We start from the raw sequence: 16,068 nt of genomic DNA, 5'->3' as shown, positions 1-16,068 counted from the left end.
GTCAACATTTTAGCCAACATTTTTCGTCAATCATTTACACATGTGGTTGATGAGCTGATGCTGTGCCTCTCTCAACCACAAACACCATCTTTTTTGCACTCTTCTCTTTAACTTTTGACAGTCTATAGAACTCCAAATGTTTTTCCCGGTGCGAGCGATTAGTACAGACCAAAACACGACCATTTTTCAGCAGCAATAATAAGCCAAATTTGCGAGTCCATTCAGTTCAGTGGCACTGTTTACGTTCAGTGCCTCCAATATGGCCGATTTCTGGATTGATGACGTGTTGTGAAAACCCTCTATTTCAACTGATTTTTTTCCTAGCAAATTTCTTTTTTTTGTTGTTTAAATATTTGTTTGAACAAAAAGATTTAACAACTGAGATATAAACTGAACAAACTTCACAGATATTTAATGAGTCTCTGAACAGATCAGTGGTGAATCAGGTGTGACTCCAGATCATCAGATCATCTCATTCACACTGCAGATCTGAGAGGTTACTGGTTGCTATTTACCGACAGTGATAAATAACAGGAACTACAGAAGCAGGGGGAAACACACCAGTGAAGGAATTAGTATGTATAATAACTGAATGTAAATATTGCCTGAAACTTATAAATATAAAAATAGAATATAAAAATAAAATAAAAATGTGCAATAACAGTAACAGCAGCTCCTCTAGCTTGGAATATAATGTTAAAGCAAAATGATGTTAAAGCACATCAGCGAGCGCCTGTGATTCCTCTGAATGAAGCTTGTTCTCTCAGTAATGATCTAATGAAGCTCGTTCTCTCAGTAATGATCTAATGAGGCGGGACAGAAGGCCTGTGGGACAGACCTGTAAATCTAACATCAGTGCAGGACGGGACGCTCACATTTAACAGAACTATCAGGAAATCACACAGAGCCAAATCCAATACACAGAATCAATAACCTCCTTCAGACGCTGAGAATACTGTAAAATCAGCACTAAAAACCATACGGATTCACAGACTCCTGGAATAACTGAGGATACAAATGAGTGTAAAACGGTAGAGAGCAACACTTCATCATCTCCAGAGAGCAGGACACCTGCAGAAGAGCCTCTGAAGATCTTCCACAGAGAAACAAACTAAAGCCATACAAAATTATTTTAAGTGTATTATCCTGAGGGAAATAAAGAGTCACCTGAACCTCTTTAATCTAAATGACTCAAATACCAAAAGCAATATCATACAAACAGGAGTACCGTTGTTCTGCATGAATATATTAGTACTGTCAATCGATTAAAAAAATTAATTAATCTCACGTTTCTGTAATTAATCGTGATTAATGAGTTTTTCATATTTTTATATTAGAATCTTTCACAGTTACTCTCCAAATTAATTTAGAAACAACTTAAAGACAGTATATTTTAAACATTTGTTTGAATGAAGGCCAGTATCACTGATACTAATACTGATGTCTCTATGATTTTTTTTAAATATTAATGATAGACATTAATCATTACAGTATAATTGAAAGGTATCAATTTCAACATTTATTAGGCTTTAAAAAATTACTTTACTAACCCTAACCCTAAGTGAACTTGAAACAATCTTCACATAAACCCATTATAATAAATATCATATTTACGTAGGAAGGCCTCAGATAAATATGACAGATTAATCCTTATCAAAACTACAATTTTCTCTGTTACATTTGTTCTTTGATTAACATCAATGACAGACATCACAGCAACTGGTTTATTAGGCTGCTGTCACTTTAAGATCTGCTGCACATGACGGATCTGAACCGTTGTTACACACACATCTCATTCTCTCACAGCTCTTTAAACTCATCTAAGATGTTATTTAACTCATTTAATACTGTTCTTATGAGAGTCCTCGACAAAACGGGCGTTTTGGCATAATTCTGTGTGTTATTGTTTGTTCAAGTGCGAAAGATCTCGATACTGGTGTGCGTCGTGTGTGTCACATAGACAGGACATTCACACAGGGCGTTCTCTTTTGTGTCACGCTTGAATGGTTTAAAAGCATTTTGCATGAATAAGAGCGTGATCATATAATGTATGGTATGGTAAAGTATAAAAGGGGCGCCTAGAGAACGTCATCCACTTATCGTCTGAAGCGACTGTTTTGTTTGTAAGCTTCAACCTGAAAACTTCAAAAGATAATCATGGCTTGTGAAAAACGCTTTAGGAAGTGTGTGGATCAGGGATGTCACTAGGATTGGAAGATAGGGGGGGCTTAGCCACCAGGGTATTTGTAACTTGCGTTTATAGAAAATCTTACAGTGAATTTGAGTAAAAATATTAAATGTTATGGTGCATGGTACAATTTCTGGTAAGCTACGCTTTTTTATTATTTCAATTCAGTTATTGTGATTTGATTTAATATTGACTCATTTGGATAAATATTAGGTACTCAAGGTAGGCGTTAATTTTTCTCAAGAAAAAAAACTCACCTATTGCTGTAAACAGACAGCCCTATCAGCTGGGACTGGGAGTATTATTTAAGGTTAAAAATAACTCAAATTAAATATAATGCGTTTTTTTATTTATTATAATAATAACTTTATTTAATGATATAAGTACAAATATAATAAATATGTAATATAGAACACATATTTAGCTAAATACTCTCTATAGCTCTTTTTTTCTTGCCAACTACGTGCCTATATTATGTTCATTAAATGGCTTTCCTGAGGTAATTGTTCTCCGGCTATGTTATTGACCTCTTCACGCTGATAAAAAACACTGATTGATCGATATTATGTATGAGGAATATACATTTCGGTAAGTTGTAGCCTACTACTGTATCTTTCAACAGTGTTCGTGTTTTTTTACTATTAGCTAGTAGAGATGATCGGTTCACGTGCGCTAGGGATCTGTCACGTAACATTTACAAACGCCAAAACGGTATTTATTGTTTGAATTTCGTAATAAAATTGACAGAATCTGAGAGTTGAGATTCTTTTATATCATAACTAACCTGCTCTGTCTAGTCTGTCGGTCTCCGTGTCCTCTTTGCTTCACGATTTTTCTGTGCGTGAGAAAATAGATGTGTGGCGTGAGAGCGTGTGAAAAGTGTCAATTGCGTGTCTCACGGTGAATGCGTGTGAGTTGGCAGCTCTGTTGTAGGCTACTTCTGTCCAACTTTCGACTTTTCGGCTATTCTTTGTAGCTGGATATATATCATTTGTTGCGTCTAAATATGAATGAGGATACTGTTATTGATAAATCAAATTGTTATTGTTGTTCTTATTATCATTTAGCGGGGCTTAGGAACATTTTGGGGTAGCTTCAGCCCCCCTAAAATAGGCCTAACGACGTCCCTGGTGTGGATCCATGTCTAAGATATCGACACTTGATGACACACACAACTTGTGTGTTTATTGTTTGGGCTCAGAGCAAGCACGATAAGTTCTTGAGGGAACTGCTTGTGCCAACTATGAGTTTGTTTCCCTTGAGAAAACTCCACTCTCGTTTGGCCTCTTCTCGAGGGAGACGAGGGACTGGCATCTGTGCCAGGCGGTTCAGGTGCCTCTCCTGCTGAGGCAGAGCAGAGACGAGAATTGTGGGGTTTCAGAGGGAGTTCGCAGATGGGTTTGAGTGAGTTGTTTATCTCTCACGCCCCTCGGAAACTCGTGAGTTTGAGCTGCCGGATGAGGATGTGTTGTCACTAGCATCCTCTGATCTGACAGAGTTCTCTGCTGGATATAAAACAACCAGCCCAAGAAAGCAGGAGATGCTGATGAGGGTGAAGAGGATTTACAACCCGAACCCTCACAGCCACCCTGCCCCGTGTATGATGAGTTGTGAGTGTTATAGAACGCGCTCAGCGAGGCTTTGCTGCCGTAGGAGCGTGTGAGGGAAGAGTCCGTGGCAGACTTGACGGACGGTTTATACAATGAGATCTATACAATGAGATCGAAAAGGCATGGAAGAACCCATGTTCAGCGCACATCCATCACCATCAGCGAGCAAACTGATGTTGAGGGGATGCGCAAACACGGTATGTGTCCATGCCTCAATTGACAAGAGGTTTGCGAATTATCTCGTGGTTGTAGAGGCATCGACGCCAAGTGCTCTGGCCCTGCCTTTTAAACAAACATTGTGCTTAAATGGCAGGGCATACGCGATGGCGGGTCTTGCTGGTGATGCCTTGCACACAATGGCTTTGCTGCAAGCATACCAAGCTGATCTGCTGAAAGATTTGGATCAAGGTCGGGGTCTTTCCCCTGACGCAGTGAAAACGAGCTGCGCCGCAATACAGATTAGCTATCTGGGCCACCAAACAAACAGCCGCTGGACGAACTCGCTGGCGGCGATGGTGGCCAGGGATAGGCATCTGTTGAACTTGGATGACAATGGGGAGAAAGAAAGCTTTTCTTCTCGATGCATCAGTGTTGCCTTCTGAACTTTTCGGCACCTCCGTAGAGACGGTGATGGGAAAGTTCAGAGAGGTGAAGGCATGCTCGGTTGCATCAAATCTTGCATAACACTGTGGTTCCTACACCCCAGGCGAATTTGATTTGGAGTTTGATTTGGATCCTGGTCCAGTGGTAGATCATTTTATTCAATGGTGTGATGCTTCATTTTTAAATATTAATGCTTTGAAAACAAAAGAGATATCCATTGATTTCCGTAAGAAGAGCTCTGTACCTGTGTTGCCTTCTGTCATAAAGGGACATCAGGTAGAAGTGGTCAAACAGTATAAATATTTAGGGACTATATTTGATGGAAAACTAAAATTCGAGGCAAACACTGATATTATTAAAGGAAAAGCTCTTCAGTGTATGTATTTTTAAGGAAACTTCGAACTTTTAATATGAATGCTTCCTTTATGAAAATGTTTTATACTTTGTTTATTGAATCTGTCTTAAGTTTTTCCATTATTTGTTGGAATGGCAATCTTAATGTCAAGAATAGGAGGAAGTTGACTAGTATAGTTACAATGTGCAGCAAGATAGTGGGGACCGACTTAAGGACTATCACAAATTTATGAGCATCAGGTGACTAGGAAGGGCCAGTTAGTCCTTTCACTAACCCATTGTGTACTGAACTTCAACTGCTTCCTTCAGGATGGAGACTTAAACTCCCCTTGTGCAAATCAAATAGATATAATAATTCCTTTATACCTGCTGTAATTAGGTTTTTAATTATTTATTATAAATGTGTGTTATTTTTTGTGTGTGTTGTGTTGCTATATGTGTATGTATACTGCTGTCTACATAAAGAATCACCTTTAAAGACAATAAAGTTAAATCAATCGAAGTACCCATATATAAGTAGGCTATGCATTAGAGCTGTAATCGGGCCTTAAAAGTTCGGCCCGAAAAGGCCCGAGCCCGACAGAGTTTTGCCCGAGCCCGACAAGTACATTTTGATTGACAGCTTTTTAAAAGCCCGAACCCGTTTACAGCCCGACTGTCCAAAAGGCCGTCTATCAGCAGTGATAAGAGTGTCGGAGAAAAGCGCGGACACGCGCTTCACACCGCGAGCCGGCACACGCACCACTCGGCGGAAAAGGGAGAGAAAGAAAAAAAGAGACTGCGCCGCACGCACACAGCAGCACCTTTGTCTTTCGTAAAAAAAAGAGTAATTTATACATTTTTTAACATAATTTATTCATGACTAACGGAGCTAGAGGCCACTTGGAAGTTGTAACAAAGAAATAAAATAAGTCCTTCAGAGACCAGCCTCCATTTCACCTCCTCAAGATCCATTTTCACGCTAATCTAAACACATCACCTGACCGCTCATTTACCACGCAACCCAAAGCGCGAGCCCGAGCCCGGCCCGAGCCCGTGTAAAATAATAGAAATTAAGACCGAACCCGACCGAACCCGACCAAACCCGTCGGGTCCCGTCGGGTTCGGGCAAAGATCTTCAGCTCTACTATGCATACCCTTCCCATAGGCCTCCTCTGATTTAGAGTCGTCAGGCTTATATAGTGGGTGCCAATCTGTGGTAGTGAACAGGTTGGCCTTATTTTACGAAAAATTTCTAGTCAGACCACCGTTCATCCGAGCATCAAACAGACATTTCTGTGTGGGATGGCTTCCTCCCTATCGGGTGTTTTTCTACTGAGGCCACCGCTCTGTCAAGCTCCAGATAAAGCGTTGGCCCTCGTCAGGCCACTTTAATAGCCACTTTATATTAGAGCAATAGTTCTCCTCTCACTTTAGAGAGTCGTTTTGAGATTATAGCTCTGAACATCAGACATATAATATTCGTATGTCAGCCCTCATGGGGCCGCCTCGATATATGGCTTAAGCCCCGTTCACACCGCCAACGACACACAGCGACAAAGCGACACGATCCCATTAATTTCAATGGAGCTTTTGGCGACTTTCGGAGACATGAACGACATTGACCGTTGGCAACAGAATGTGGGAGTGTCAAGCGACAAGAGACACGCGACAAATGTTGAGAAATTTCAACTTTATGCAAATGAGAAGCGATTTTCGCGAGCAACAACTAATAGGAAAGAAGCCTTTCAGTGGAGCTCAGCTCCCGTCACCGTCTCAAGTGCAGTGCAGGCAAGACAGAAGAGTTTCAGTCTATCAATAACATTAGAGCGACAGCACTACCAACGCCCACAAGCGACTTCACAGTATAGAGACTAGTGACATACAGCGACAAAATCGCTGGTTGTGTGAACGGGGCTTTAGGCTTAGTATCTAGGATTTTTGGAGGCAGTCTGCTAAGCATTCTCGCCTTGAGCCTCTCAGTATCTGAGTGTGGGTTCCTAAGACCATCAGGTGATTTTATTCCTGTATATCTAGTTTTTCCTAGTACTAGCCTCCTCTTACTCAAGAGTCGTCTGACCAAGGCCTGCCTTTTGCATTAGGTGTAAATGCTAGTGGTGTAACAGGGTAGCTAGCAGGCTACCTATAGCAGGCTACCTTTGAAAAGCCTCCCATGCAGATATCTATGGGCATTGTCAGGTCTTTCTCTCTTGAGAGTAAGAAGCAGTGTGCTCAGGCTTATGCCCTGTAGGTGTAGAGTGTAGTAGCTGGCAGCAAGGCCTTAAGTTAAAAAGGATTTTCCTTCTGAACCCGTTGAATAAGAATTCAAGTCATAAGATTCAACCCATGCTCGCTGGCCACTTACTGAGGCCTCCATTCCCTTGGGTTTAGTAGAGAAGATTTATAGGCCTCATACATCCTTCATGGTCATGCTGATAGTGCTCCTCTTGTTAGGGTCATTAATTAGAGTTCTTTGCTACCCATAGCTCGTATGTTATCACCTTTCACCACCCAGGCTCAGGTAGAGACAGATTAGTTACTCTCTCCCACTTGGGATGGTTGAGTATGCTCCCTTAGAGCCAAAGCACTGCCTGGGCTTACACCTGTGACATTCAAAGCTGTAAGCCTTACAGTAGTAAGGCTCTCCTTGCTTTAAAGGATCGATAGCACTTCTGTTGGCAATGTTAAAGTCGGCATGAAACGGAAGTTGAGATTGTAATTTTTTCCTTGTTGTGACGTATATCCGAGTGAAACGGCTTCTGAAATTAGAAAAAAATGTAGGGCGGGGCTTGACTTCGTCCTTCGGAAATTGATTGGATCGTTGGAGGTTGGGCGTTGCAAACAAAATCGAGGTAGATTTGAATGCCAGTTTACATTCAGTTGTGGAGGAATTCTCTCCACCGGACTCCCCACCGTTACCCTCCCATGAAGGATTTTTTATTTTATTTTATTATTCCCGCGAACCAAGATGAGTCAAGTCAAGTTATCAGCCTTATTAAACATTCTCTGTTATCAGTCAAGTTCACCCTCGAGAGCATCTCGATAGCCGCACCCTCATCGGCTCTGGCCGCACCCTTTCGCCATGGCACGTGACCGAAAGAGAAGAGAGGTCGTTTCGAGGGGGGAGGGAAGGGTAATGTATTTGATTAAAGATTATAAGGGTACATGAATTTAAAAAAAAATAATGAAGTGCACAGATAAATCATTTATAATAAACACTACAATATTACATATAAAAAGAAGATTTGTCAAATTTGATTTCATGCCGACTTTAAATAAGTATAACCAGGCCCACAGAAATGTCAGTGAGCACCTAGGCTTCTGAAGGCTGGCTCTGCTAACATCCTCGCTATCAAGTAGTTAGGCCTTAACAGGCATTAAGTATCACATTGCAGGCCCCAGGTTGAGCATAGTGTTCCAGAATCTATCTGAGGATCGCTCTGTTTGAATACTTAACTCCCCAAGACTGGTCAGAAGGTCGAAGGACTCTCACTAGGCCTCCCTGTTTGATCAGCCCAAGAGCTGGAGGTGCTACCCTTATTAGGGTCCCTTTAGAGTGCCCAGCCTCCACAGGGCTTTGAAGCACTCTGTAGATCCAGGATCGAGTAGAGTTACTCCCCTCGTTTGCAAGGGTTATAAAGCGCTATGCTGAGTTCTACTCTCCAGGATGCCCGTCTCTATGATCCAGTTTGTGAGTGAACTACTGCCATTAATTTTCCTCAGTTTTCCCCTATTAGATTTTGTGAGAGACTCTGTTTAGGAAACAGCCAGGTTGTTGGCAAGACTTAGGTCAGTAATTTGACCAGGTCAGCCTCCCTGGTGGCATGTGGGGTTGACTTTATGTCCCCCTCAGAAAGTGACTGGACGGGACTCCTTTTAGACTCCCTGGCCATATTCCTTTAACCCTCTGGGGTCTGAGGGGTTTTCTGGGCCCTGGAGGTGTTCTGACATGCTCTGACATTTGTGCTTTTTTCAGTTATTTATAAACATGTTAATGGCAAAGGTGTAAATTCACTCTATATAGCACAGACAGGGCTACCATAATATGTGATCAACATGCATGTATATGTTTGAATTTTTAAGAGAATAATGTTTATGCGTGGTTATTGAAAAAAATAAAAATGAAAGTTGCTGAAATAAGACCACAAAACACATACTAAATATGTGTCAACAAGACTTTTGACTAATGAATGTTGTCGCTTCGAGTTCTGAAAATCATCCTGCCTAATCGTTCGAATAAAACAATACATTGATTTACACTGGCAAGAGGTTTATGCATGGGAGTGGTAATGGCCTATCAATATTAATGAGATTCAGACCAGGGGTGTGACAGACACTCCCCCAATGGCTAATGGGCCATCAAGTGAAGGAGCCTGAAAGAAGTAGAGGAGATTCAAAGGTTTTGTTTTCAGTCTGTTTTATTGTAATTCCTCTATGTGGAGGAACTAAATGTTCTAAATTTGCTCTAAGCAAATCAAATGTGAGCAAAATAAAAAAATAATCAGTCTGCTATAAACAAAGCAATTGTGAGCGATAGGGGTGTAACGGTACACAAAAATCACGGTTCGGTACGTACCTCGGTTTTAAAGTCACGGTTCGGTTTATTTTCGGTACAGTAAGGGAAAGAAATGCAAACATTAAACTGCAGGTTGTTTATTACTATAAACTTTTTTTTAACAATTTGTTTACACTTTTTTAAACACTTTTTAATAAAATATAATAAAATAGATATAAAATAAAAAAAAAGAATAAGAAATAAAATACTGCTGCAAAGTTCTCCACTAAATAAAATACTCTCAGTCTCAAACCAATATCACATAATAAGATATAATGAGAAATATAAATAAATAACTATGATTACAGTGCAGCATTACCAATCCCAGCTTGTAGGCCTGCTCATATTTAAAAATTAAGGCTGGGAATCGATAAAAAAAAAAAAGAACTAATTAATTGCACAATTTGCTGTAATTAATTGCAATTCCTCCAAGCTTGTAATCATCAATAATTAAACTTATAATCACCTAATTAAATGAAACACGGGGAAAAAAGGAACAGAAAATAGCCCTATATTAAAATAATATTAAACATAAATATATCAATGTATTATTATTTTTCAATAATCAATCAACATAATCAATTTAAGAATTTTTTTTTTTTTTCACTTTTTTAATAATTATCAAAATAAAATATAGTCCAAAGCTATTATTACCAGAGCTTGTGATCAGAGCAGGTCATTTTACCATTTTTGCCAGCATAACTAAACCAGCTCAGCAAACAGAAGTCTACTACTGAGAAATTTCACCTGTTTTGGGTGTTTTGAGTGTTTGGGCCGTTAACGACAGAGCAGAACGCGCAGCGCAAACACGGACTCGAACATTGAGCAGAGAGCGCAGCGGGCCGACACACACACACACACACACACACACACACACACACGAAACGGAGAGTGCGGCGGCGCACACGGAGCGGAAAAGCTTTTTTTCGCCCTGCAGTCTATTTTATTGGTTTAGGTTACAGTGACGACGGATAAAACACTGGTAAAACATTAGAATCAGCTGCAGGGCGGGATTTGCGCTGAACGCGGAGACTTCCGCCACTTAATATGTTCGTGTAGAAACACGAAAATGTACCTATGTTCCGCACACAAAATATTGCATGCAGTCATTCGGTACACACGTGCACCGAACCGAAAGCCCTGTACCGAAACGGTTCGGTACGAATACACGTACCGTTACACCCCTAGTGAGCGATAAACAAAAGTAAACATTCATTGTCACATCTGTAAAAAACAAAACAAAACACACTGTGATATTGTGATATATAAAGAAGATATTTCAAGCTTCATAAAGACATATCTCACGTGTCTGTGTGAGAAGTATTCGCTGAGTTATGGACGTTATGGACGTTCATTTTCGGACGCGTTTCAGAATGGACTTAACTGACAGAGAGAAGGCAGAACTCGCTTCATGTTTATTTTTCTTTATTTGGCGAAAAGCACAACACTTTGTTTTTATTGTGAGTATGCACAAAAAAAATACACATTTAACAGGATCAATTGATGTATGAAACTCCAATGGAAAATCAAAGTCAACAGAGTATTTATGAGTTTCTTTTACACTGATAAAAAAAAGCGAGCTGGTATCGCCGGCGATACCGCCGACCCCAGGGGGTTAAAGGAACCCCTTCCATGGAATCTGTTGGTTCCAGGCCCTTGAGCGGCCTTGGTAGGCCTTCTGTTGTTCGGAGGCCACTTTGAGGCTTACAGCTTGGGCAGTGACTGTAGGGAATGATGTCACTGACAGCCTGTATGTGAAGGGGGAGTGTTTCTTGGCATTTTCTGTGAATATAACTGCCATTTCTGACGTTTCTGTCATAAGCAAAAATCGGCATGCAATCCCCTCAGCATGGTGGGATTGTATATCGTTCCCCATAGCGTCATCGACGCAGTGCGAGTTCCCTTTCGAAAGGGAACATCTAGGTTACAACTGTAACATCTGTTCCCTGACAACAGGGAACGAGACACTGCGTCGTTCGCCATGCCTTGGAGATGCCTGCTGAACAGTCCCTTCAGACGATAAGTGGATGACATGTTCTCTAGGTGCCCCTTTTATAGTAGTGACGTCATAGGTTGTCGCCGATCAATATCAATTGCCGTGATTGGATAGCTTTTCAGACACCGGTTCACATGGAGGGCTTCCCCATAGCGTCATCAACGCAGTGTCTCTTCGCTGTTCTCAGGGAACAGAGGTTACACTGTAAAAAAAAAAGTGTAATTTTACAGGTAATTGTCTGTATTTTTTTACAGAATTTTACCATTTTGTCATTATACAGCAAATATCTGTAAAATAAAAGGCATTTGCTGCAATTTAAAGGTCCACTGTTAAATTTACAGCTAATTGCTTGTATTTTGGTTTTACATCAATTTTACTTTTTTTAAAAGGAACTTGTCTGTATTTTTACAGAGTTATGTGTAATTTTACAGAAATTATTAAGTAAAATTTTACAGATTTTTTCTGTGAAATTAGAAAACAAAGAAAAGAAGGTATAACTACGGAAATCTGCATCTATTCAATATGTTTTCCTTACAGATTATTAAGCATGTGGGGGTTAAAGTGAGTTTTTTTAAGGTTAAATAATAGTATTTGTACATACAGTACCCTACATAGGCTACAGTAGGCCTGTATTGAATTATTTTTTATTTCACATTTTATTTTATACTCATTTTGATCATTATTTCATTGTCTTATTCTCCCATAATTTCCTGTATATTTTATGAATATTTTTCCAAATCTCCGTTGCTGCACATTCAGGGCTTTGTGTGTGTGAGTGCGCGCGCGCGCACGCCATTACTTATTTACTTCTATGATTTGCTCCCGCCCACAACGGTTAACGTTAGCTGATCAGTCGAGTTTGGGCAAGCGGGAGATTTGAACTCAGTCTACTCTTGTGAAGTGGATTGTGAGATCAACAGTGGTTCAAAGCAATCGTATTCGTCAAGAGCAGCTCTGTGAGCAGGAGCTGTTGTCAGTCAGTCCGTTTGGATTCTTCGGAAATAACGCCCTTTTCAGTGAGCCTTGTTGTTCGTCACAGCGGACATCATGCCAACCGATCACCGGCTGAGGTAAGAGTCTCATTTACTAGCAGTTACATGTGAACGATATTTTATATTACATTTGTGTTAAGTTTACAGTTTTCAAGCTAACGTTAGCATTCTTCAATGATGTTCTGTCATAACTGGCGAGAGCTGGAGGGCAAAACACTGAAAATGTAGCATCATGCGTCTTTACATTTTCCATCTGTTTTAAGAAAGATCAGTTGAACCCACATCTCAAAAGACCTAAAACAAGCTTTCGTAGACTTGTTATACATATCAAAGTCCGTTTAATTGTGTATAAAATCTTCGTTAATACGCGATAGTATCTGTCAGTAACGTTAAATCAATCTCTTAAATGGCGGGACATTTTGAAACACTGTCTGGAAGCTGAAAACTCTTCTCTTAAAAATATCCTTGGTTTTAATTATAGTAAAATTATAGTAACCATGTTTTAATAACCACAGTTATACTACAAATAGGCCTACCATGTTTGTTTGTTTTTTCTTTGTGGTTAAACCATAGTTCATTTTCGTTAGGGTTAACGTGGCTATTAAGACTGCTAAGAAAACGAATTCAGTAAATACTGTACTTGTTGATGATACAGGAAAACACATGAGACTAGAATATGAACACCACATGATACATTGCATATTCTGGCTGCATCTGCCAACACGTAACGTTAGCTATAGAATGGATATATGTGCATATATTAGGCTTATAAAATAAAAGTTGATAGAATGTTTGTGTTCTGATGAAGAAATTAACTTATCTACATTTTGGATGGCCTGGGGTCATCATAGTAGCCTTTTTCATAGGATACTTGTGATCATTGGTTATGAAAATTGCATTGATCCAGATGAACAGACAGTTACACCCCTAACGTTAGGTGTCTCAGCTCAAAACTTCACTGTTAGCCTTTCCTGCTCAGCTTCCAGATCATAGTCAGTTGAGGTTTTGCATTGTCCCAGTGGAACATATTCTGACATGTGTAAATGTAATACTGAGTTGTTAAAAATATATATATATATATATATTTGTGATTTCAGGTCAAGTGGAAAGCAGAATGATCATGGCAAACAAGGTATGGGAAGAAGTAATTTAAAATATTGTAATGGCCGAGTCTTCTGATTCCAAATGATTGCACTAAAAGTGGCAGAAAATTTAATTAGTTTTATACTATATTTTCCCATGTGAATATTTATTTGATCCTTGTGAGGCCACTGCACAAGGTTTGGTTTTACTACAGTAAGACCGCGATTGTGTTAGATTCCACCCATCTATTTTTTTTTTTTTTTTTTTGCATTGTAACTATGCTCTGTCTTTTAGAAACATGACTTTTCCTATCACTTAATGACACATATCTCTACCTTTCATTCCAGCTAGAGGATCTGATGGTTGCTGCTCGCATCTCAGCCTACCTGATGGAAAATTCTTGATGGATGAATGACCTTCAACTCAACCTTGCCAAGACAGAACTGCTTATGGTTTCAGCCAAACCATCCTTGCTGTGTGATCCTGCTGATTTGCCTTCTACAACATCAGAAAGATCCGGCCCTTCCTATCGGAGCCACACAACTCCTTGTCTAAGCTCTTGTTCTATCCAGACTGGACTATTGTAATGCTCTCCTGGCAGCTCTTCCAGCATCAGTCAAACCTCTGCAACTGATCCAGATGCTGCAGCAAGACCTAAACTCACTGCTTCAGATCTGTGTGTCTCCAGAAGCTTGTGTTCTGCAAGTGAACGGCGCCTTGTGGTGCCATCATCCCAAAGAGACACAAAATCACTTTCACTGACCTTTCCCTGGACTGTTCCCTGCTGGTGGGATGACCGGCGCAACTCAACACATTTTCAAGAAACTGCTAAAGATCCATATTTTCATAAACACTTGACCCAATAATACTAAATCTTTGTTTTAATAAAAAAATTATAATAATTGTGCACTGTGCTACACTAACTGGGACTTGTCACTGCACTTGTTGCTTCTATTGTTCTCTTAATTTTAAGTCACTTTGGATAAAATGTAATTGTAAATGTGTAAAATAAGTTATATTAGAGTATAAAGACATACAGCAATTGCCTTTTAATGTGGATATTTTTACATGTTATAAATTATATACTAAGCTTGTATCATTCACGTATCTTGATGTTCAGTGTTTGTTTAATGAGTAATACTGTAAATGTGCAGGTATTTCGTACTTGTACGTTTAGTTAATTTAACAGAAATTGACTGTACATTTGCTATTAAGTACTTAATTAGAGATTGGTCAAAGTTGTGAAACTGGATCTGCAGAAATTAAAACTGTAAATATACAAACTTTGTATTTGAATTTGAATTTATACATAACTTCATAGTTATTTTACACAGAAAAACTATATATTAAAAGATAATTACTGTAGATAAACAGAGCATTATTATAAAATAACTTTATAAAACCCTAAATTTACAGTTTAACCTTAAAGTTAAATGTTCTTTTTATGTAATTTGACATCATTTATCCGTTTTTTCACGGTTTAATAAGCCATTATCAACAGTAATGTACTGTAATTTAATTAAGTTTGACCGTAAAGTCAATTCTGTATTTTTACGGTTTTTGCCTGTAATTTTGTGAAATGGTTATTTGCTGTAATTTAACGGAATCCGTCTGGAAACTTTGCTGCCAGAGATTTACCGTTTTTTTACGGGATTTTTTCATTTAAAGGTGTGATTGATTATGATTTCACTTTTCTAACTTTAGTTAGTGTGTAATGTTGCTGTTTGAGCATAAACAACATCTGCAAAGTTACAACACTCAAAGTTCAAAGCAAAGGGAGATATTTTCTTTTAAAGAAATTGCTTTTTAAGGACTACAACAAACGGCTGGTAGGGACTACACGACATTCCTCCCGGGTTAGTGACATCACAAACCCTAAAATGTACATAAACCCCGCCCCCGGAACACGATTTATAGATTATCAAGACAATATGCTAATCAATGACTAGAAGATAACTACACATACTGTAAGCTACATAAATTCATCAACTAACCATTCAGAAATGTTGTCGACATGTTGTCACTTCTTGAGTCTCTCCATGTTTGTCTGACTCCGGTTTGAACATAAAAGGTTAAAAGTTTTTGGAATTTTCAGTGCATGTCTGTGTGGGGTAATCAAAGCTGCTGTTGTAGCTCGGCTCTCTGTGCCGGGAGCAGAAGCCCATTTGCATTTAAAGGGACAGACACAAAAATGGTGCGTTTTTGCTCACCCTCAAAAACTGCCAACTTTAACATGCTAAATAAAAATATCTGTGGGGTATTTTGAGCTAAAACTTCACATACAGACTATGGGGTCATCAAAGACTTATTTTACATCTTGTGAAAAGGGCATTATACCACCCCTTTAAAAATACATCTGGTATAGCTCATAAAATAATTATTTGTTATTATAATTATAAAACTGATTGAAATATACTCTAATTAAAACAATAATACTAAAATGTTAAAGCTGCAGTCCATAACTTTTTTTGTGTTCAAAATGTATATAATAAGCGAGTACATCATGAATTCATTTTCCAAATTTCCAGAGGAACTTTGTGTACTGGAGTATTGCCAGGAAAATCTTCCACAACCTCACTCTATATAAAGGACTCTATATAAAATAGCTGATTAGAGAACATGGAAGTTGAGTGAGAGAAACATATCATATCGTACAAGGTTTAAAAGGTTTAAATAGAGAAATAGTAGAATATGTGTATGATGCAGTA

The 16,068-nt window shown here is 39.1% G+C and overlaps 1 protein-coding gene and 1 long non-coding RNA gene across 2 annotated transcripts in view; one reads left to right on the top strand and one right to left on the bottom strand.

The window, feature by feature from the left end:
* acvr2ab (activin A receptor type 2Ab) overlaps nt 1-16,068 on the bottom strand; it is a 94,232-nt gene that overhangs the window by 43,847 nt on the left and 34,317 nt on the right. The gene's annotated exons all lie outside the window — the stretch shown is intronic.
* LOC307165892 lies at nt 9,909-14,217 on the top strand. Its single transcript, XR_013822551.1, has 3 exons — nt 9,909-12,355; nt 13,375-13,409; nt 13,708-14,217. It is a non-coding gene; the product is annotated as an uncharacterized lncRNA (long non-coding RNA).

This window comes from Squalius cephalus (assembly GCF_949319135.1).
Source record: "Squalius cephalus genome assembly, chromosome: 10".
NCBI lineage: Eukaryota > Metazoa > Chordata > Actinopteri > Cypriniformes > Leuciscidae > Squalius > Squalius cephalus.
This window is presented reverse-complemented; position numbering and strand designations above follow the sequence as displayed.